Below are 22111 nucleotides of genomic sequence, written 5' to 3' on the forward strand. Positions count from 1 at the left end.
TCAATATTTAGCCACAGTTGCTCACTGTATTCTGAATATATAATAATAGATTCGATTTTTCCTGAGCCTGAGTCACAGCCTGGTAGTAAATTAGGTGCTTAGGAAGATACTTTATTTCCTTGAGGCCACTGAGCCATCATTTAGGGCGTAATATGCTTGCCTTGGTTTATGAAGATGCTCCTGACTCACTTCAGTGGGAGTTGTTTTTGCTGCACTGCTGATAGCTGAGTTAAATGAGTGTACTCATTATTTTCTCTGTGCAGTGTAGATGGGATGGGCTGAGCTAATTATACTTTCTTGCCAATTCCATTCTGACCTACAGAGCAAATGTCCACAGTGTTTTGTTAAAATCTGAGGTTCATTCTTTGTCTGTGGAACAAAGCAAAGCCAGTGAGGCCACATGGGGTGGAGGGAAAACTGTGGACTCCTTGATAGCATTCCCTAATTCACTCTGTTAGTTGGCCACTATACATGTAAACTATACATGTAGTATAACATTAATTTACAATATAAAGCAGATCATGTCATTCTTCTACTCTACACCTCCCAATAGCTTTTCATTTCACTCAGAGTCAAAGACAAAGTCCCTGACTTGGCCTATGAGATCATCTGTGATCTGACCACTACTACATCTTTGATCTTATGTATCATTTGTCCTCTTTTTTCATTTTATATGTCACACTGGCTTCCAAGCTTGTCCCTTTAATATGCTAAGCATATCCCCACCTCTGACTCTTTGAACTGGCTTACACCTCTGCCTTGAATAATTTTCCTCCAGATATCCGCCTGAACCTTCCCCTCTCATCCTTCAAATACCACTTCAACAGAGAGGCTTTCCCTGACCATCCTATATGAAAGAGAAACCCTTATCTCTCCACACTCTCTACCCCTCTAACCCTTCTTGTTTATTCTCCAAAGAAAACTATATCTTTATTTGTTTAAAGTCTGTCTACCCTCTCTACAATATGAGCTCCCTGTGGACAAGGATTATGTTTTGCTCATTGCTGTACTCCAGTGTTTGGAACAGTACATGGTACTCTATTCCTGACACAAAAATTTACTAAATTAAGGGATAGATGAATCCTGGTAGCCTGGTACAGTGAAGGGACAAATTATTCCAAATTTTTAAGGTCTTTGCATAATTATTAAACAATTAGACCTGTCATAAAATATTTAGGACTCTACTGAGGTACAGTTCTCAGGACTTTAATTTTCACTGCTGTTATGAACTGCATTAAAATTATAAATCAGCACCTCTACCCAAAGAAACAAAATAAACCTTTATGAATACTCTTTTGAGCTAAACATGAAAGGCTATTCACAAAAAAGGTAGGGCAAGATGAAAGGAAACAGCTAAAGAGAATACCTTTGAAAACTGTGCCAACAGGTAATTAATCATTAAAAGCAGCAAATCCTGATGGCTAGTAAATTTCAAGGACTTATCCTAGTAATATATGAAAGTGAAATCTTCTCAACATATCAGAAATGCCAACTCCTTGTATTGAACCAAACAACAAATGAAGAATACATCTTTCCAAAGAAAATTCTGCAATTTTGATGATTTAATTAAAATACACTGCAGATTACAGATTGAACATTAAAACATCGAAAGCAGGTTAGCCAGGGACCTAGTATTTATCTCTGATGTTTCATGGGGGCTTAACACCTGATATCACTCATGCTTAAATTGCTCTTTGTAGAATATGGGCATCTCAGGCTGAGCACATACAGTACAGGTGGGTTCATGGTTCATTCTTTTTGCCATGGACCACAATTTCTCTTCAATTTACCAAAACAAAGATAATAATTTTTTTAGAAAGAGAAATATTAACCAAATACATGCCACAACTTGCTAATTAAGTACAATGGGATACAAAAATCTATCACTTCAGTGCCACGCTTCCAATGTTGTTTAGAGAAGGAAATGATTTCAAAGGAAGCATAGTGAAGGAGAAAGAAAAAAAGAATGATTAAGTTAATTATTAGTAATTATTAAAATTAAATAAAAAGTTAAATTTTTAATTAAAAATTGAATTAAAAGTGATTAAATTATAAATTACACTTTACACAAGTGTTTTATCAACAGCAATAAACACAAAATGTATCTTTATTCTACTCACTGGCAAGTAGGTACATCAGGACTCCATCATAGTGTGCCTTGCTAATAAGTGAACTCAGAAGTAACGTATCTAATCAAATACCTGGGATGGCTTAGCCAGGAGCAAAGGTTCAGGGCCCTGACCTAAGAGCAGTGCAGAGGGTTAGCTGAATTCCCTGCAAGATAGTCTCTTTTGTATATAAACTAACAGACTAGATACTGGACTCAAAACAAAAGTAAGGCAACAAGCACAATAGGCCCTTTAGTCGCTCCTTTCATGGAAACTGGTTTTTAAGACACGCCCACTGCAATCAACTGTCTTGGCTTGCTGATTTTGGCACACTGGGAAAAGGAAAAATGTATAACGGGTGATTACATGCCTTTAAAAAATCTGAACTAATGGCAAATAGTGTCCCAGATTGGTGTGCTGTACACTCTTGTTCTTCACTTTACATTCTGTATTAAGGAAGCTTTGCATTTGCATACTGGTTGAGTTTTTAAGTCAGTAAGTTGCAGAACAATAATTAGAACCCAGTCGGGTCTGTCTAACTTAGTAACTTTGGGCAAGTAATGTTACCTCCATGCCTCAGTTTCCTCATTTTTAAAATGGGGAAAATATAGTACATTCTCCATAAAGTTGTTAGGAGGATAAAATAAGTTAAGATTTGTAAAGGGCCACCCAGCCTATCATAAGGAATACTATTTCCTAAAGCAGAAGTTTATAAATTGAGGAATGAATGGCAGTATTTTAGAATGTTTGCATTCATATAAAACAATTACTTCGTGCCTGAATAAAATAGCATAGTAATGGCTGCCCCTATGTATAAACCAAAACAAGACTAACAATCAATTAGTGTCTATAGTCAGCATCAAATCTGCTTCAAGGTGAGTGATTTAGGCTTTTGGTTTTCAAAATGGGGTGATGGGCTGGGCCTGGTGGCTCATGCCAGTAATCCCAACACTTTGGGAGGCTGAGGTGGGCGGATCGCTTGAGGTCAGGAGTTCAAGACCAGCCTGGCTAACATAGTAAAACCCCGTCTCTACTAAAAATACATAAATCATCTGGGCGTGGTGGCACTCACCTGTAATCCCAGCTACTTGGGAGGCTGAGGCAGGAGAATCGCTTGAACCCGGGAGGCGGAGGTTGCAATGAGCTGGGATTGCACCACTGCACTCCAGCCTGGGTGACAGAGTGAAACTCCGGCTCAAAAATACATACACACATACATACATACATACATACATAGCGGGGTGATGGCAGGTAATGAAGTTCTGTGACCTCATTTTTTTTGGTAAACTTTGTTTTTCTTTCTGTACTTCATCAGTCATCCTTAGAGCATAGGTTAGAATCCTCCAACTTGAAGAATTTAAACCCTATTTCTAAATATCTGGCTAAGAAATCCCCAGGAGATTTCTCTGCAAGTGCTTTTCCACTCCTCTGCTCTTCCATAGCTTTTGAGGAGTGAGGCTGCTCCTCCCATTGCCAGGAAATGAATTCCAAGAGCTTAAATTTTGATAGTGACCACCTAAAAATGCATTTCATTCTAGTGTACCTTCTTCTTGTCTACATAGTAGTTCCTAGGTTTTTCTTGTTGTTTTGTTAATACTCTTATCTAAAATATTGTCAAACTGTTGCTCTGCAACAGTAATCTGTGCCTGGTAGTCTTCATTTGGGAGTGGCCGTATCATAGAAAGAAGGAAACCCGGAGTATCCACTGGCTTTTAATTCAATGTCTGTTCAATATCTGTTTCTCCCATTTAACGATAAGCTCAGATAAGGCAGAGGAAGTTTTTGGCAAGTATCAGACAATCTGTGGATTATTGTTGAGTGAATAAATGTTTGGATGGATGAAGGGATAGAAATATATAATGTAGGAAGCTATCTTGACGATGGTAGAAGGAGTAAATATAAAAAGGTCAAAAATACATTTATTCAGAATCTTGCTAATTGGTTAAAGAAAAACAAGAGAAGTTTAGATTGTGTATATAATTTGGTGAGACTATTGATAACAGGTAGACAAAGTAAAAAGTGAGAGAGGGTTAAGATGTGCTAAGGAGGGGCTACCAGGGTTGATGAATGTGGGTGACAGTTACTTGAGAGGTGAAGTGCCTTTTCGAAGCTGCTACTCTAAGCAGATTTTAGCCAATCAGTAATGATACTGAATAATGATGGTAAAATAATAATTTATTATGCAATCAAATAATTTTAATTAATATTAAAGTGTTATTATTATGTTACATCCATCCTGAGATTAGTATTTGGAGCATAATTGCTAATATTAATGCTTTGCATCTATTCATAGAAAATATGTTGATTATGCTAACCCTATGGTTTCAGAGGGTAACTGGAGAATACATACCTTCTTTGGGGACTTCTCTCACTCTGTAGGAATAATTCAGAACCTGTGATACTAGGATACTTTTCATTCATTCATTAATTCAATAAACACTTACTGAACACCTACTACATGCATGAAAAGTGTAGACACTATGCTAAAGCCCTAGGGATACTACAGTGAACAAGTCACAGCTATTTCCTGCTTTTTCAGAATTTATAGTCTGGTTAGAGAAACAGGAAGGATAAATGTTGCAAGTATTGTTTGGCAAGATGAGTACCAAAGGAGGAGTAATCATAGTGCACTATAGGAACTTTGAGAACACATGGTGCTTTAATCAGAGAAGGAGCTGCTGTTTAGTAAGAGCATCCTAGACTGAGGTATAACAGTCATTTTAGCCTAAGGGCCACTAGAGAGGTCAGTCATAATAATGGATATTTGATAATAGAAATAGCTGACATTTATTCAACACGTATAGCATGTCAGTAATGTGTACAGGACTTTACATATATTATCATAGGGAATACAATGGCATAGCGTATGTAAATCCCGTAGGTGTTAGGGGGGAATAGCAGAGTTGCCTTGGGAAATTTTCTAAGGCTTTCTCTAGGCTGCAGTGGCTCCTCAAAGCTGATAGCAACAGCAAATAAGAACAATCCTGTCACAGTATCTCTTGGTTGGCAAGGAGTTCAACTGAGCTTATTGGAGGAGGAGACCATAGCACCTTGGGGGGTTCATGATAACCGGTGAATGATAAGACTTGGTATAATATTTCACATTGCCAAACACTAGAAGCATATGGGTTTAACACTAACAAATCTTCTGGCAGACGCCAGTAGGTTATTAGCTTAATGCTGGTGGGTTAAAGTGTCAGAAAAGTAGGGGGCACAACCTCCTTTTCAATCTTATAGGTAGGTACTACTAAAGTGTGAAACAAATGGCAGACTCCTCCTCAAAAAATAGACACAATGTCCAAAAAACAAAGAAGGCTGAAAGATACTAATTTGAGAACATTTTGAGGCATCTTAACCAGGGAAATGCTACACATAGAAAGGAACAAAATACCAGCTATGGACATCATTAAGGCCTAACTTTTCAATCAGACTGATAGTACTGAATGAAATAATCTGTTATATTTAATAACCCTTGTTAAAGCTTTTCAGAAATCATGATGGCATTTCATAGATCACCCCTGTGCACTCTGAGCTCAATTATCAATTATTGGTAAAATGACTCCTACATATTATTCTCCTTGACCTTGTTCTTTAGGAATTATTGGAAATCAATTTTAGAAAAAAAAAAGCTAATTAATTGGCATATATTTATTGATTGCCTATGGGCAGGGTAATGTACTAGGTTCTTGGAAATGAATGAAAATATTTAGTTGAATCTTTAATTTTGATCCTCCGGGGTCCCATTTGTCATGAATAAACACAACCCACTAACTTAAGAATTAGGTGTTTATATGACTCCATCTATTATTAAAATAACATTAATCACCATGTTATTCACTTATCTTATTAGAACTGCAAACAGAATTACCTTTAGCAATTACTGACTTCCTATAGACACAAGCATTTAAATATGGGCATTTGCCGTTAGCCCTAAAGAGCCAACATTAGGAGCTTTTGCCTCAAGCCACATGGGTATGCATAAACTATTTGAAACTATTTTGAAATTTTGACACAATATTATACAATCATATTGCATGTGATGATGGAACTACATTGCCTACTTTTATTATCTCAATTTTCCACTTAATGGCTTTGGCTATATACTTAAGGAAACCAAATCTTTTACTGACTACTGGGCTCTATGAAGGATTATTCTGGTAATCCACACTTGATCTTAGCCAAAAGGCCGAGAAGCCATTATTCTGGTAATCCAAAACCAAAATTCAGATTCTGCCTGCTAGAAATAAAAACAACCAGTTCCCAGTATGATTATTACACTGATGTCAGAAATCACAATCTGAAATATGTCATTGATGTAGATCTTTGATAATTATGTTTCTTCCTCCATTACTGCATAGGACAGCAGAGAATTCTAACAAAGGTCTTGCCTTACAGAGTTGCTTCTGGTTTTTAAAGTGACTATGTTCAAGTTACTAAATCAAATATTTATTATGCTTAACTGGTTGTTTTCTTTTATTGAGGATCAGTCGTGAAAGTGGAAACTATGAAATAAGCTTCCACTGTAATGGCAGAACCTTACTGAAACAAAGCCAACAAGTGAAGTTGAGCAGTTAGCTTTCACCAGGACTACAATATTTGTGTTCAGGAGGGAAGGATGTTTTTCTACGATACAAAGAAAACAACTTTTCTGCACTCAAGTAATTTTCCCAAGTAATTTTCAGAATGAGCAAAAAATGTGAGACTGTCAAAACAGACAAGTTTCCTTTAAATAAAGGTGTAAGCAAATACAACCAGCAATTACTAACAGAAATTGCCTTCACTACAACAGCTATCAGCTAGACTGCATAGCACATGAAAGAAACTAATCCTTAAAACCTCTTTTCTTTTGTATGAATACTTAAATGAAAGCAACTAGTTAAGCCAATGATTCTAATTGGACTTTTTAAAGTAAACATTTTTATTTATTTAGGCTAGGTATATAAGTCAAAAGTTACAATTATGACAAATTTAAATTCAATCTATGAATGCAAAAGAATAATCATTCTTATATAATAGTACAGAAAATAACTTTTCAGTTTGTCTGAAAAACATTTGAACATTCGAGTGTCGGGAGTAGCTTAAGGTCAAGACCAGTTACATTCTTTTACATCCAGGAATTCTAATGGAGAGGAATCTCTGGATCGGTCACTGGTTTAAAGATGACCCTTACTAAAGTCTGGCAAATGCTCTGAGCCTTGAGCTTCAAAATTTATACAACAGAAAGAATGATACTGACCTTTCTCATTTACAAGTTAAGGGATGATAAATATTATTTCTACTAGGCTACATAATCATAGTTTGATTTTATTCTCAAACTTGTCTTTAAAGAAGAATTTTTTAAAGTGTAAGTCCTCATCTCTTGCCTATTCTGACAAATACCTCAAATTGAAAAACATTCGCCTCTATCACCTGTATAAGTCAAAATATGGAATCTTATCTCAAGCTGATGGTGGAAATACTGGCTTGCTTTTTCTATCAATCTTACATAATCTTGAAAGTTGATCTTCTTATCTCTCTAATCCTTCTGAAATGTGAAGGACACGAGTAATGACTTGAAAAAATGAATGACAGATCTGAACCATCACATTAATACCTTCTGAAGCAATGAGCTAAAAATGTTCTAGAAAGATATTTTTTAATTAAGTAAGGCTAGGTGCAGTGGTGCATGCCTATAGTCCCAGCTACTCAAGAGGCTGAGGCAGGGCGATCAGTTGAGCCCAGGAGCTGGAGTCCAGTCTGGACAACATAGCAACAACCTGCCTCTAAAATAATTAAGTATAAAAATGAACATTATGTGCAAATCAAAACCACAATGAGATACCATCTCACGCCAGTTAGAATGGCGATCATTAAAAATTCAGGAAACAACAGGTGCTGGAGAGGATGTGGAGAAATAGGAATGCTTTCACACTGTTGGTGGGTGTGTAAATTAGTTCAACCATTGTGGAAGACAGTGTGGCCATTCCTTGAGGATCTAGAACCAGAAATACCATTTGACCCACCAATCCCATTACTGGGTATATACCCAAAGGACTATAAATCATTCTACTATAAAGACACATGCACATGTATGTTTACTGTGGCACTATTCACAATAGCAAAGACTTGGAACCAACCCAAATGCCCATCAATGATAGACTGGATGAAGAAAATGTGGCACATATACACCATGGAATACTATGCAGCCATAAAAAAGAATGCGTTCATGTCCTTTGCAGGGACATAGATGAAGCTGAAAACCATCATTCGCAGCAAACTAACACAGGAACAGAAAACCAAACACCAAAAATTTTCACTCATAAGTGGGAGTTGAACAATGAGAACACATGGACACAGGCAGGGGAACATCACACACTGGGGCCTGTCGGCAGGTGGGGGGCAAGGGGAGGGAGAGCTTTAGGACAAATAGCTAATGCATGTGGGGCTTAAAACCTAGATGACGAGTTGATGGGTGCAACAAACCACCATGGCACATGTATAACTATGTAACAAGCCTGCACATTCTGCACATGTATCCCAGAACTTAAAGTATAATATTTTTTTTAAAAAAATGAACATTATAAACATAACCATTCTTCATGGTCTTATAAGCTATGTACTTAGTTGCTAATTTAATGCATGCTTGAAGTGTTCATTTCTAAATAAAGGTTTCACATAGGTTATTAATTCAACATTGGTGAGATGAAATAAAATGTAACTGTATTTCCAATTTAATCTGTAAAAGGAACTTACTCCTTGAGAAGTGAAATGTTGTAGCCTTTCCTGACAGCCCTGTGGGTGGCAAACAAGTCACAGTCTTTTTTTCCTTTTACCCAGCTGTATATTGTGTTAAAATAATTTACACTTTGTCTAGCAAGGCAAACCAATGATTTGGAGTGCCCTTCTTAGAAATTCTCATGACACACATTTAATTTTTTAAATTTGAATTTAAAAATTTATTTGTGGGTACATAGCAGGTGTATATATTTATGGAGTACATGAGATATTTTGATACAGGTATACTGTGTGTAATAATCACATCAGAGTAAATGGGGTATCCATCACCTCAAGCACTTACCCTCTCTTTGTGTTACAATCCAGTTATACTCTTTTAGTTATTTTAAAATGTACAATAAATTATTGGTGACAGCAGTCACCCTGTGAATATGAAACACTAGATCTTATCCTATCTAACTATATTTTTGTACCCATTAACCATCCCCACTCCCTGCCTCACCCTTTCCAGCCTCTAGTAACCATCGTTGTACCCTCTATTTTCTATGGCAAATATTTTATTTGAATCTTGCTCTATGTAAGATGTACTTCATTTTTAGAATAAAGTGATTTGAAATATATTACAGTTGGGGGAATTACACAGATAATACACACCCACTATAGTATACATCTAAGAAAAATATAACTAGGAAGTTTCATTTCTCTCCCCAAACAGTATGTTATACAATCCAAAGGTCCAACAGAAACACATTTGAGGAAGTCTGCTCCTTTAGGTAATATACACTGTGTTGTCTTTTCAGAAATCTACTACCACTACTCCTCATTGACTAGAGGAGTTAGGGATAGTTAACAGATAACAAGTGACCCAAACTACATAAGTTACTTGGCTAGTATATGTCCATGGAATTTTCCTTCCTTCTCCCAAACCCTATCACAGTTCTCTTACTCAGCCTCTCCTTTTGTTGTACTCTAAATAAATAACAGCTTGGAAAAGGGTATAAGAAGCAGCATATCCCTCAAAGATCTTCCTCTCAGATACCTGGTGCTCCTCTACAATTGACATTTGTGGATACAGAGTAATGGTTTGCTTTGTGCCTCTTACATAAATCAAAACTGTGATTCCATTTCTTTGCAGAGACTTACAGCTAACGAAGGCTTCAGTTTCTTAAGTTCTGATGCTAAGTCCACTTGGTGCTTTGGAGTTCCAGTGGGGATGAATGAAAACATTTCACTGTGAACTCTGGTGATGTTACTAGTGCTGCATTACTTAATCATATTAGATGACTTCCATATTAGGAAGTCCAGGAGGCACCATGATTGTTTGGAGATTTTCTCTGTTTCTCATATAGTCTTCTGTTTTCACCAATAGTATTAGATAGAAATTTAATTTCTCTGCCTCAGAGTACTTTGGTAAAAGAAAATGAGAGAAGGAGAGTTGGTACATTAGGTTAGAAATAAGGGTATAGGAATAGTTGAAGATCAGTATTTCCTTGTTCATTTTTACAGGCAGTTTGCCATTTTCATGTGTTTCATTCTATAGGAATGGCTTTGTTTTATTTCGTTTGATAATTGGGATATAATGAGAAATAGAATCAAGCTGTGAAAGTGTTCATGACAAAATCTCACTAAGTACTATTTCTTTGAATGTGATGCAGATTTCATCAGGGGGTTCTAACCTTCTTTACCACCTTAGTCTTTAAGAACAATAAAACACAATCCTCAATAAAAATTCTAATCTGCATATTAACCAAGATTTTCTTCTCTTTGGAGGAGTTAGAATAAAAATACAAATAAACAATGCATCAATATAAGAAATGAGAAAATTTGCATTCACATAAAGCTTCATCCAAGTCTATGTGAGAAATATAACAAAATCCACATTAGTAAAGTTGAAATTCCTGAAGCCCTAATGATGTTTCCCTGAATTCTATAGGACTGGCATTGAGTGATTCACTTCCTGAGCATTGACAAAATCAGATCCATTGTTCGTTTAATTTCATTATTTTTTCTTATACCATAGTGCCTTTTCAGACAAGAGTACAGTAATAGGTAATGACAAGTACAATAAAAAATGATAATGTTCTTTGTTAACAATGAATGATTAAACTGTCTTGGTAGAAGTCAATACGGTTCCATATTCTTGTAAGTTAAAAGATGACTTTGGAATATGCTTCAACCATCACTTTAATATACGTTGTTCAGCATGAAAAAGTTAGCTTACTAAAGAATGCTTTCTAAAAAGCATCTGAAATAAATGCAGCAATCAGCAAGACATACTGAATCTACATCCAGAAAATTTCCGTTTTTAAGTGGAATGAAGCATGTAACCCATGGCAGACGCATAAAATGGAATTCAGGTAAAATGGCAAATCTGACTCTAAAAAGAGCATTTTGATTCTGTTCAAAAGTTACATCTAAACACTAAAAGCAGCAAGGGCCTCTTCAATTTTCCATTTGCTAATTGTTTCTAATCTATTCTGCAATAAAAACATGGTGTGCTAATGGGTAATCATTAAGAAGGAGAGAATGGCTTTCAGCTAGCTCCCATTCTCTCGAGGTCCACCAGTTGTACTTCAGATGCTCTGGTGCCTACTGCATAGCTACTGGGTACTGTCACCATCCAGCTGACAGGCATAAGATTTGGGGTGTTTCTTTGTTCTAGAAGGCTCTGAGCTTTCACATTTCCTTTTTTATTGTCTGGTCCAAAGCCTTATTCAGGATTTCTAAACTATCTCTCATTAATAAGGAGCTCCAGCTTGAACAAGACTAGTTCCCCCTCCACCCTCAAAGTCTAGAGTCTGGACTAATGGAAAGAAAGAAAAAATTCCACATTAGTGAAGTTGTGGAATCACAGGCCTCTATTCACAGTTAAGTTATCCAAGTTAAAAAAAAAATTACCTCAAATGTATTTCTCTTGGAGTTTTGTATTAATATTATGCATCACAGTATCCAGGGCAGAAATTTATCTTCCTATTTTATTTTGCTTAGGTGAATATTGAAATGACTGCGTATTTTCTGAGCCTCCTCAGATAGGGAAGAGGCAGTCAGAAGTGTGGTGAGGCTAAGCCAGCCTGGAATCAAACATTTTCTACAGACAGAAATCACTAATCAATCTTGTGTTAAACTGCTCAAGAAAATCCATAAAGCAGTTAACATCACCTTGATTATTTATATACACAGATAGTTAAAAGTTGACTAACAAGATTTGGGAACAAAATATACAAAGCAGCTGATGCCCATCATGAAAAGGTGCACATAAAATCCACACCATAATCCAGGATGACAATTTCTAAACTCATACCTTGTGTTCAGCCATCTATTAAAACCTTGAGAATGATAATATTTGTGTTATATTTTAATTCTGTATCTAGTCCCAAATGAATCATCATTGACTACTCTCCCTCACCCAACATTATGTAAACATATAATAAATGGAGTTGTGGTTGTGGATAATCTTAGGAACAGACATTCAAATAAACAGGCATATAATTCTTATTTAAAAGTAAACTGGCCATCTATGCAAAATCCAAATACAATTTGTATCGGAAAAATTATAGGGTTGGGGTGTGTTTATACGATAAGAGAGAGAGGAGGGGGACCATTTTAGTCTACGTTTTCAAGGCTTTACACTTCACTCAACATAACTGCAGCTGAAACTTTAGTTTTTCTAAAGTCATGGTGGGGAATTCCTTACAGAAAGTCTCACAGCATCTTCTTTTGTGATTCACCTGTATCTTTGGTATTCTTTGTCATCTGATCATCTACTAGTCTAAATTAGGTTTCATTCAGCACACCTCCAAGGCTGTTCTGACAAACAGGCAGCTGCCACTAGAGCATCTTCTTAAATGGCTCCATAAATGAAGTAGAGTATGTCTGTTCCAGTGGCCTGTTTTGGCTCAATGGTACAATCTTCCAGCTGGTGAATTCCCCAGTAAGTAAGCACTACAAGAACAATTTGTTTGATTGATGCAATGAAGCCTGAAAATTGCTATGGCACAAAGCTGCCTCCAGATTGGGAGGACACTTTGGCTAGCACAGTCCCTTGAAGACATAAATGTGAAAGGCCATCTAACATTTTGTTTTGGCTAGGGCCCTCGAAAAGCTCAAAGTTACTTCAAATTATTAGTCAGGTCTGAAATGTTATATTCAATACATGTACGAGTCTTTAAAAGACCAATCATTCCTTTGTTTCAGTGAAATTATTTAAGTGATTTTAGGAGATAAAATTCAGAAAAGCGATCAGCTGAAAAAGGGAAGTTGTTACAAGAAAGATCATTTGCTCATTGATCTTCAAACACTAGTTTGCATGTGTGTGAGAAAGAGAGAGAGAAAAGGGAAATGAATTAATTTAAAAAATTAACTTAAGAAAAAAATATTCCACAGATGGCTAGTTATAGAACACTTGGCAGTTAGAAAATGCCAAGAGGGTTTCCCACATAAGGCTGAGAAAAAAATGAGTTTATTTCTTTTTAAAAGAAGCAGTGGCAGAAGGACCAAGAAACGGAATAAAAAAGATAGAGGTGGAAAATCTGAACCTCCCTCTACCAATAGCCAACAATGGTCTGATTACAAGAATTTAGGAAACATACTACTTATTTTGGCTCAAAGAAGTCCAAAGGAAGTTCCCTTCTCATCCTTTTCCACCTTCCTCACCACTGCTCCATTCAATTTTATACCTATGTTGTTTTTAAACTCAGTATGCACTGACCTTAATACTCAAGGGTATGCTGGGTCCAATGAGCTCTCTGGAAGTGAGGGAACACAACCAAGATCTTTGTTTGTAGGAAAGGGGTTCTCAGTGACCTAGAATTTGCTCCTTTAGTCCCTTCATAGTCTTCTACCCTGGAGAGTAGATTATATCCCAGTTTCCAGTGATCACCCCAAAACAAGATCCAGGTCTCACTTAAACCTAAGATTCCTCCACTCAAAACTAATTTGAAGGAACAAAGTGAGGCTGTCTGCTTCTCCTTGAACCTGTGAGGCCTTAGAATCTGTGTCAATTCTTCTTCAAGTATCATAGGGATTCCATGGCTACCTGGGGTTCAGTTCGAGCCAAGGCTCTAATGATCTCAATTTATTATTGATTTGACTCTGTAATTAAGTTACTTTAATCCTTGTGCACTGAACAACCAGTGTACTTACTGCAAGTGTTCCTGACTGGATAGAGGAGATAGTAGGGGAGCTGTTTCCTGTGCCTTTTAAGCAGACACAGGCAAAATAATTTTGGAAGATTTTGTAAACACTTAGAATATGTGTATCTGCAATATATCTTTCTGGCTGGGCCTTTGGAAATATATCAAAAGCGTCTAGCATACTTTAGTTAATGCCTAAGCATTAACTCTGAACACAGGGATAATATTAAAAGCATTTCATTAGTATTTATGAAAAACATGTAGATTTTTTGCAGTAGATTATATTTCAGTATTCTGTAAGTGCTTGTCAGATGAAGGCAGTTTAACTGAGATGTAGCGGCACTTAATTTTTGAAAAGAGAAAGCCCCTACCCTCATGTAAAACTAGTGACAAAAGTGTGTGCCTAACCACTTTTTAAAAGAGCACAAGGATAAGACAGGGCAGCAAAAGGTGCTATTTTAAAGTAAAAAAGAATAGCAATCTGCTATAAAGAGAAAAAAAAGAAAGCAGGGAGCAATAATGCCATCAACTAAATTAGGGCTGACACAGGGCTGGGAGGTACATAATCATCTGTTTCTCAGATAATCAGATGAGAAGTGAAACCATTCCAGTGTTTTCAAAAATTTTAACATGTATGCTATCACTAAGATGTTTTCGTAGGGAGTTTTTGTCCTATGATTTAATTCCCTGGCATTTACATTGTATTTCTTCAATTGTCTACATTTTGAAATCAAAATGTTCAAATGCTGAATGATGGTAGTCTAGACTCTCTAAACTGTCCAACAAAAGACATGGATTTTCTTCTTCCTGAGAAAAGCCTGAGTTGTTATATTATCTCATAAGCCTCATCAATAAGGATCCCATATCTGAGAGTTTTTTCTAGATATAATACACTGTGTATTTGCATTCCTGAAAAGAAAAAAATGTGTTTTTATTGTTAAAATCTAGCCATATTCAGTTGTCAGCTAATGAGGAAATTAATGAGAAAGCTACATTCTCCTAAGGTATGATCCAAAAAGTACGTATGACAATAATTGAATAAGAGGTGCTAGAAAGAAGCACTTAAAGTGAAGTTGGGACATGGCAAAGTGTACTGGAAAGAGTATTGGTTAGGAGTCACAAGATTTGCTTTCTAATTCCAAATTCCAATGTTGTCAATTATTTATTAGCTACGTGTCTTTTGGAAAACCACTTCATCTTTCTGGACATAAGTTTCCTTATCCATAAGGACAGAATAATAAGCCCTTCTCTATCTCACAAGGTGTAGCAGGGATCAAATGAGGAAATAAAGATGAAAATACTAAAAATTTTAAAGTGTTAGATATAGGTCTATTTCAATTATCATATATGAACAGAATACAGAAACATATATAACTTATAAATAAAAGATCATTATTCCATTTCCTAACACTTTTTTAAGAATTCAAGTGCCTGATCTAGACATAAAGGTTGTACACATTTAGGTGTGAACAGTTCCTTGTTCCCAAAAACAAAAATAAATAAACAGAGAACAAACTAAATAATTACTATTCAACCACTAAAATGTAGATTAAGAATAATATTTTAATATATGGAGGAATATTCATAATAATGAGTAAAGAGCAGGTTTGAAACATGGTATGCATAGAGTTATTCCAAATGTACATATATATCTTTATGTAATATATATGTATTTTATATATGTACACATATATGTGTATACATACATTATGCTATATCATATATTAGGTTATATATGTATATTACGTATTTATACATATATATAAAATACGTATATATTACATGAAGATATATATGTATATTTGGAATATATGTATACATATATAATATACATATATATTACATAAAAATGTATATTTGGAATATATGTATATATATAGAGAGAGAGAGAGAAAGAAAGACAGAGAGAGAGAGAGATACACGAATTCCAGCTAGCCACTACAAGGATCTATAACAGAACATTAATATTGGTTTTCTCTTGGTTGGGGGACTTTGTAGATACCTTTTTGTATTTTCCAATTTTTCTGCAAAGAACATATATTACATTGGTAAACAGAAAATAAACATACACAAAATAAGTGTTCAGAAAGAAAAGCTCAATTAGAAACTTAACATTCTTACTGAACCTGACTATAAGAGAGTTACAAACACATTTCAATAACTACTAAAGAGACTTATCAGGATTGAGTTTCTTCATAGAAGAGGATCAGTTGAATTTTCATGAAGCATTGGGGTGGTGGGGTAAGATTCCAGGTGAAATGGCTTTGAAGTTGAGTTCCAGTCAACATTTGCCATACGGTGGTAGTCTGTGCCCTCTGTATGGGAAACCCTGCCCTGCACTCCCTTCAGTAAGAATACAGATAGAGTGCAGACCAGGGTCTCCCAACAGCAGCTGATTCAACATTCCACTCCATATTTTCTGTCTTCTGTTGTGATTCTATGTGGGAAATGGATGGCTCGTTGAGTTACCTTTTCCTTTTGAGTTATTCCACTTCAGTGATGGACACTAACTGATGAGGGTAGACTGTGGCCTTTTGGATCAGTTCGTCCCCTGTAAACAGCTGTACTTTCGGACTTTACATAAATTTTTCTTAGTCTTAAAAAAAATGACAATTTAATATATGATAGGATTTCCATAGTCTTCCAAGAAAATTACAGGCTTATATATATTGGCCCGAAGGCAGCATGTTATTATATGGACTGTAACAGCAAATAATATGAAGCATTTGTTAACTTAATGAACTTAACACTGTAAAATGCTGTGCATGTATTATCATTCCATTTAATCCTCTTAAGAACCCTATGAGGTCTATACTACTATTACCTCCATTTTATAAATGAGGAAACTAAAGGACAGATGGATTAATAATTCCTTTGCCCCAAATCATAAACCTTATAAGCATTTGAATTGTGTTTCAAATCCATGTAATGTCAGAGCCCTCCCTCTTAACCACTACAGGCATTTTAAAGGCAGATATTATGTATCATTTATTATGATGCTGCAGCCTGCTTAAAATCAGGATAGCAAAAGGTTGTTGCCACAGGGTAAAAAGGGGAAGAAGTGGGGGAGGGTAGTGTGTTCTATTTCAGAGACAGAGACAATGACTCCATTGTTGGTTATTTTGAGTTTAAAGAGCCATTAGTGATAGGTTAATGTGCAGCAGCCATTTGTATATATAAGCCTGGCTCTCAAGATGAAAGGTGTCTGCATATGGATGGTAACTGAAACCACAAGAATACATTTAATAATCTAGAGAACACAAGCAGAATACAAGACAACTACTGAGGCTGGAAACTGGGGGTGGGGAGGACATCAAACATTTAAGAAAAGATGAGGGAAGTGTAAAAATTAAAAGAAAAATAGTGATGGTGTAGAACAGAGAAAAAGCAGTGTTGTGAAAGCCCAAAGAAGAGATGGTTTCAATGAAAAAGTTGACCAACCTGGTCAAGTGCTGTAGAAAGGAGAAATAAGGTAAGGACTGAAAGGAGAAATGGATTTTAGTTGGCAGTCACTAGTGACATTAGCAGGAGGAGTTCATGGATGGCAATGTGGGCAGAAGATAGAATGCGGAGGGCTGAATAATTAAGAATTAGATGAGAAAATAAAAGCAAAGGTAAAGCTGAATAATTTAAAAATAGGCGAGAAAATGAAGAAAGCTCTTGCCTATCAAAGGAAAGAGACAGTATGAAAGAGAAACTTAGGAGGGACTTTTTAGGATGAGAAGTCTTGAAATGATCTGTATGCCAGTGGAAAAAAGTTAGTAGTCCAGGAGGTAGTGAAGGTACAGGACAAAGGATAATTGATGTATCTAGGTCCACATGGCTTTGGGAAGAGATAAAATAAATGGAAATATAGGCTCTGAAAAAGAAGAGGAACTTTTCTTTTGGGAGACGGTTGTTGAACTGAACGGCTTTTAAGGCCCTTCACAATACTGATGCAATTTCATAAAGGATGGAAAAATCCTACAGTTATTGCAGTGAGTTCTGGAAAACTAGACAGAGGATGTACTCCAGTGGTATCAGGCTGGCAATACATGGCAGAAAACAATGTTATAAGGCTCCAGTGTACTTCAGACAACTACCAATAACCCCTTTGCCTGATGCTAAACCCAGACTTTTTTCAACAAATAACTGTCTCTTTTCCTTTCTTGTCTGGCTTCTTTTAAAAGCTAAGTTTGAAATGTGATACCTTTGCATGAAAGCGGCATGCAACCTACATGTCAGTTGATAACAGTATACTGGAAATATTTCACTTTAATAATGTGGATAGGATCCTTCTGCCTCTCCCCTTCTCCCCTGGCCCCCACACCTTGTTCTTAATATCTCTGGATTCCATCTCTTCCCTAAAGTACCTTCAGGATTTCTCCTATGTGCATAACAAATAACAGCATTATTTACATTTTAGCACTTCTTCTAAGAGGTTTCCAGGTGCTAGATACAAGCTGTAGAAGAGCTTGCATTTTTTCCTTTAGATCTAAATAGTCTGAATCTCAGTATTGCTCTTGGGAAACTGTTTCAAAGGCTGAAGTGTCAGAAGCAGAAAGGAAAGAAATGAGTGGGTGGGAAGTTCTACATGCAAACCTGTCACACTCTTCTTTCATTTTCAGACCTGAATATGCATGGATGCAGAAATTATAGCTTATTCCAAAGTTTTTATTGTCAGCATCAAATTTAACAAAAAAATGTCAAGAATATCAGATTGGTATATTTAAGTGAAAATGTTCAACAGACTTCATCTTTAACACAAATAGTCCTGTCTGTTAATAAGCCCTTTAATTCCCTTTGAATACACTTCAAGAGAGGGCTCCAGGCAAAGTACACAGTAAAATCTCATTTATTCCAATTTCACTACTTTGAAATTTACAATAATTTAAAAACAGAATAGGGAAGAAACTTGATTTTGTTTAGAGATCCCTTTATACGTATAGAACAAAATAATGACACTGAGAAAGAAACTTTAAAAATACTTGCAAGTCAAATTATAAAGATGATGCATGCATAAGAATGTTTACCATAACATTATTTTATAACAGCAACAAAGAAAAAAATGCATCAGCAGAGGACTGGATGAGCAGATTATGGTACATACATACAACAGAATGTTATTCATCTTTTAAAACAATAATGTGGATGTACATTTATTGACATAGAAATACATGCACAAGATGTGCGTAAAAAAGCAAGTTACAGAACAGGTTATATAAAGTTATCTCATTTACATACAATCAAGTAGATATATGTGTATATATACACAGGGAGGCATACAGGTGATAGACAACTGAAATATCTGTGTAGTGAGTTTGGGGTGATGTTTTCTTTTTGTTTCAGTATAAAATAAAAACTAGAGATGAAAAAGTGCCTACGAACAAACTTTTTTGGAATACTCAAACAACTTATATTTACATGTAAACAACTGAAACACTAATTATATATCATTTCATTAATTCAAGTCATCTGAGGACAAGAGTTAGCATAGTTTGAGTTAATCTAGAAAATTCATGTAATTATGTTTCCTTAAAAATACTTTATAAGACTGACCTACTTCATAATTAATTTTTAGTTATAAGTGGATTTTGTGTGTGTTGTGTGCACTGGAAAAGTTTCAATGCTGTTCTTTAGCTATGACAAACACACATGACCATCACCATCGCCACCACCACTACCACCGCCATCATCATTTCCATTATTAATCTACATCATCATAAAGTATATTTAAAATATATTAAAATTGATTAGATAACTCTTAGTGGAAATAAATGTATATTTCAAATACTCATAATGCTCCCTAGCAACAAATGTCAGCAAGTGATAAGGAATCAATAGTTGGACTATAGGAGTTCAATATAAATTAGGCTGAATTACGTCTCTGCTTCATATAGAGGGATACTCTTATCAAGAAAAACCTCTGGTTTTTCTATTTATATTTACCTGCTTTTGGACAAGTCAACATTTCCTCATCAAAGAGTAAAATTATGAATCTTATAAATACAGGCAATGTTTATCAATATCTTTTCCTCATACAGTACTTGGATATGTATCCATTACATTGATTGAGTTTAAACATTACTCTTGGAAGCTGTTTCAATGTCTGAACTAACTAATCAATTAATTAAATATTGTAGGCAACATTTATTGAGTACCTAGTATATTCCAGACTCTGTTCCAGGTACTCGGGATAGATCACTAAGCAAAATAAAGACCCTGCCCTCAAGGAGCTGACATTCTAGTAGAGGAAGACAATAAACAAATAAGCAAGTAAGTATTTATTCGTTCAACAAAAAACAGTGAGCAAAACAAAAATCCTGACTGCCAAAAAATTTATACTCTACTGCGCATACACAAACAATATACAAATAGGCATTTTATTCAATAAATGTACATTTAACATATTTAACATGACTTGATTTATTTAAATGTGCTGTATAAATCATGGATGCATAAAATGGATATATAAATAATAGATAATGGGAGATAGGAAATTATGGTGACAAAATGCTATTTTAAATTAAGTAGTCAGGGAAGCCTCTGTGAAAAAGTCATATATGAATAGAGACCTGAAGGTAGTGAGGGAGTGAGCAATGGGGAATCTGGGAAAGAGGAGTCCAAGCAGAAGAAACAGCCAGTGCAAAGGCTCTAAAGCAGGGGTGGGTTTGTCATGATGTGAAGAAACGGCAGGAAATCTGATATGACTGGAGCACAGTGAGTGGTAAGTAAGGAGCTAGTAAGGGTTAGGGGGATGAGGTCAGAAAGATAGTCCCCTAGGCCATGTTACAGAGGGCATTAAATTCCATACTAAGGATTTTGGACGCTGAAGAATCCATTGGAGAAATCTGAACAGAGGAGTTGTCACATGATCTGACTTACTATGAACAGGATAACTGTGGAGCACAAAGTGGGGAGGCATAAGGATGGAAGCAGGGATGCTAATGAGGAGACTATAACAATAACTCAGGTGTGAGAGGGTAGATGTAGAAGGTAGGAGTGGAAGTGATGAGAGTTGGTTTAGTTCTGGAGTGCATATATTCTGAAAGAAAGCCAAAGATTTGTGGTGCATTGATGTGTCATGTCAGAGACAGAGAGAAGGCAAGGAAAACTCCAAGGATGTTGACCTAAGCAAATGGAAGGATGGGGTTGCCGCTTATTGAGATGGAGAAGACTGTGAACATATAATATTTAGGGAAGTGACATGAATATTTCTATTTGGGACTTGTTAACTGAAATATGATAATCAGGCATCTACATGGAGAAGTCAAGGAAGCAGTTGGAAATATGCCTGAACTTTAAGTAAGAATGCCAGGCTGGAGAATTTGGGGAATCACCAGTATGTAGACAGTGTTTGAAGTCATGAGAGTAATACACAAAGAGGGTGAGTGTGCATAGAGAAAAGAACAAGTTCAAGGATGAGTCCTGGAGCCCACCAAAGTTTACAGGTTAGGAAGATGAAAAAGAACCAATAAAGGAGACTTAGAAGGATCAGTCAGTGAGGTAGAAGAAAAGCTAAGCGAGTGTGGTGTCCTGAAGCCAAGTGAAGAAAATGTTTTCAGGAGGAAGGAATGATGAACTGCATCAACCACCACTGTTTAGGTCAAGGAAGCAGATATTGAGGACAAGACACCATATTTGGGAAGGTGAAGGTAACTGGTGACTTTAGGAAGAGTAATTGGGTAGAATAATGCGGGGAGGGGTAAAAACCTGATTGAAATAGGTTTAAATAGAGAGAATGGGAAGAGATGAAGTGGACACAATGATATACAATACTTTCAGGGATTTTGCTGTAAAGGGAAACTGGTAAATGGAATGGTAGCTGGTGAGGGATATGCAATAAAGGAATACTTTTTCTCATTTAAATGAAGCTGAAAGAGGAGACCTTGTGTTTAGGGGATACCAGCCAGTTACATGCGATGGCTGGAGGAGGTGGTGTTTGATTTGCATAGGGCTCAGGGGATTGGTTTGACCAGGCATGTTATTTACGTAGCCCGCGGAAAAACTGACTCTTCCACCCTAGTCTTTTAATATGGAAATGCAGGGAGCCATGATGTTTTACACATATGGGGATATGTGGGAGTAGCCATGCTGCCAAGCACATGTGGAGGCAAGGGCAAGGGGACAACGGTGGGAATTGCCATGTTGGGTGGATCCAGTTTTTATTGGCTTGGA

General features: G+C 36.1%; 1 protein-coding gene and 1 non-coding gene across 4 annotated transcripts in view; both read right to left on the bottom strand.

The window, feature by feature from the left end:
• FGF13 (fibroblast growth factor 13) overlaps positions 1 to 22111 on the bottom strand; it is a 574173-nt gene that overhangs the window by 25756 nt on the left and 526306 nt on the right. The window lies entirely within an intron of this gene.
• Positions 16246 to 16354, bottom strand: MIR504 (microRNA mir-504). The gene has a single exon (NR_106376.1). It is a non-coding gene; the product is annotated as a microRNA mir-504 (primary transcript).

This window comes from Gorilla gorilla, chromosome X (assembly GCF_029281585.2).
Source record: "Gorilla gorilla gorilla isolate KB3781 chromosome X, NHGRI_mGorGor1-v2.1_pri, whole genome shotgun sequence".
NCBI lineage: Eukaryota > Metazoa > Chordata > Mammalia > Primates > Hominidae > Gorilla > Gorilla gorilla.